The sequence below is a fragment of the Nelumbo lutea genome, chromosome 3, assembly GCF_056320005.1.
Source record: "Nelumbo lutea isolate HS-2025 chromosome 3, American lotus-T2T, whole genome shotgun sequence".
Lineage (NCBI taxonomy): Eukaryota > Viridiplantae > Streptophyta > Magnoliopsida > Proteales > Nelumbonaceae > Nelumbo > Nelumbo lutea.
In genome coordinates, this window is record NC_142686.1 from 62,693,961 (window position 1) to 62,696,986 (window position 3,026).

General features: G+C 42.8%; 1 pseudogene across 1 annotated transcript; it reads right to left on the reverse strand.

Moving 5' to 3' along the window:
• Nucleotides 1-578: 578 nt before the first annotated feature.
• On the reverse strand, nucleotides 579-1,955 carry LOC148865300 (3-O-acetylpapaveroxine carboxylesterase CXE2 pseudogene; annotated as a pseudogene). The gene has a single exon (XR_016109014.1). The product of XR_016109014.1 is annotated as a 3-O-acetylpapaveroxine carboxylesterase CXE2 pseudogene (transcript).
• Between the last annotated feature and the right edge of the window lie 1,071 nt (nucleotides 1,956-3,026).

Sequence of the window (3,026 nt, forward strand, 5' to 3'; positions counted from 1 at the left end):
GGGGCTAAGAATTTTGAGGTGGATTGAACAATTATTTTCCCTTAGTTGAATAGAAAAGGTTGTTAATTGGACAAAACTCTTTTTTTTTTTTTATTAACATTGAACAGTGATGATGCACGATTTAGTTGTTCCTAGCCAAAAGGCAACTTGATGAACGTTGGTCTACTACATGGCCGGGTCAAACTTCAAGGCAAATAGATCAAAGGTCCTGAGTTTGTAGCAAGTTTGATTTGCTTTGAGAGTAATAGCAAGTGACAGCTAAACCGTATGTACCTTATAAGGCTAGAAGTGATGCTCTTATATAGGCGAATTATTGTAGGCTTCATGAAACACATTTGAGATTTACGTCTCACATTACCCAGAGTCCGTTTCGTACCTAAAAATAGACTTCGTATAAACTGATAAAGCTTATCAAGTCCATCTGATTCGAATGGGATAAGGGTAAAACTCGTTGCTGTGTGCAGAATAGTGTCAAAACAACTAACAACTTTTAAAAGAGGGCTATGTAGCATTTCAGCAAGTCGAGACACCACAAATTAATCGGTCCACAGAAAAGTTCTACTCAGGCGGCTGGTATATATGTTTAAATTAAAACACAAATATTCATTATGTCAAATTGTCGTATATGCTTTCCATACACCATGAGATTTATCGAAAGGATCCCAATCGGAGAAGACAAGACCCAGACCCAACTAAGCACACAATTAAGCAAATAGCTTGAAAATAATTAAGACTACACACACACTAAAGAGTAGCATTAAAAATGAAGTCTTTAATGGCCTTCAACAATGGCGGAGCCTTCTCGGGTTCAAAGATCTCCTGAGCATGGTAACCTTCTTCCTGTAAGAAAGGCACCACAGAGACACCCTCTCTTTCCAACAACCTCATGAATTCCAGCTGAGCGTCGATCAACAAGTCCCCACCCCAACCCGTCACCAAACACCTCCCCAGAATTCCAATCTGATTGGCTGCGGGATCCAACTTCATTGGATTGCAGTAAACATGATCACGATCAAACCCCTTGGGCAAGGATAGATTCCACATCAAATCAGTGGCTGCCAAGGGCAAGATCGGATCATTCGTCAGTTTCAGCTCCGATTTGGTTCTCTCTGATGCACCGAAGAAAGGATCGTGCAAGATAAGGCCAGTGATTTTTATGGGTTCAAGTTCACGCGCCACCTCCAGCGCTCTTAACCCTACATGGAAAGCAATATTACCTCCTGCACTGGTGCCCACCAGAAAGCACCGAGAGAAATCAGCCAAATCCCTCAACCACTCCTCGGAATTCATCCCGTCCGATGAGGCCTGATTCTTGATCCAGTGCAAGGCCTCAACAGAGTCTTCATAGGCGGTGGGGAGGCGGTGCTCAGGAGCAAGACGATACCCGACGGATACAACCAAGGCAGGGAATTCGACGGCCATGCCCACACAAAAGTCATGGAACAGCTTCCAGTTGGCTCCGCCGACAATGAAGCCTCCTCCATGGAAGTAGACCACGAGAGGGAGCTTCTCGGAGGAGGAGGAGAAGGAAGGAGGAAGTTGGCGGGGTCGGAATATCCGTAGCCAAGTTTTCTTGGTTGGGTCGAGGGTGATGTCTTTGGTGAGGACAGCAGAATTCTGCTCAGTTATTCCATCATCGACGGTGGCGTAGGCGTCGAGTCGAGTGAGCGTGCCGTCTGGGTGGAGGACTATCCGGAGAAACCCATAAGGGTTTATGCCGGAGGCAGTGGCTGAAAGTTGGACTGCCATCCAGCCGTTTTCTGATCTTTTCAGAGCTCAGATTTCAGAGTAGTTTTGGTAGTTTGGAAGGGATTAGGGAGTGAGCGAGCAGGTTTATTTCTATGCAACCATCTTTTCTACCTACTTACCATTGGGAGGGAAGGACTGATTTATATATTAGCCATATTAAGAACAGATTTACAGATATTTTCTACCTACTTACCACATATTATTTCTATCCAACCATCTTACAGACTTACAAGCTTACACCTTGTAAGTTGTAAATATGGATTCTATGTTTGGATATGCCGCTTTTATTACACAAATGCCTCTAATACCCCCTTCCACCTCATTCTCCGCCGTAGATATTTCCTTCTCTTAAAAAAAACTAAAAAAAAAAAAAAGGGATGGATAAGTTCTACCCGACCAAACTGAACCAATTATATCGGTTCTGATTTTGTAATTTTGTCTCGAGTGGTAATTGGGTCAGTTTTTGTAAGTGTTTATTCAGAACCTATTGTTTTATGAATATACTAGCTACTAGCGGGTAGGGGTGGCAATTTTTCACCCGATTAACCCACCCAATCCACCTGGTATCTAATTCACCCAATTGGCTCATTTATTTGGCGGGTTGTGTGATCAATTCATTACCCCATTGGTCCATTTAAATGGGTTGGGGTGGGTTGTGGATAACCATTGGGTTAATCATTACATGCATAAGTATTAATTCTTTAGCTTTTTTTAATTTTCTTTATTTGAATTAAATAATTTATAATTAATGTATTAATTTTCTATTATTATTGACTAAATTTAATTTTGTCTTGAATCAATACACTTCATCCAACATAAATCCAAATCAATTTGACTCGAGTTCAGACCAATTCAATGCGATTTGACCTGATCTAGTATACACCGATTCGGGTCGATCCGAATCTGAAATAGACCCCGGGCAAGATGGTTTGGTACCGCTTGTTCTACTCGGTTTGGATCGTCTAGTCCAACTAGTATTCACATAGCCTGACCCGACCCGATACAAGTTGATCCGGGTCGATGTTCGTGTGCTTTGCCTGACCTAGACCATCTGGTTGACCAATACCCACACAACCCAACCCGAATTCGGACCAACCCGATTTACTTACGTTGACCCACTTCAGGTCAGTCGGTTTGGTCCCAAGCTCGTGCACAAACCTGATATAGTTTGGTCCAAGTCAGTCCACCATTGATTGAATCGGTTCGGTCCGACCCGACTAGACTGATCCAAATCTAAAAGGTTCAACCACCCTTGATGTGATTAGCTCGAAGATAAT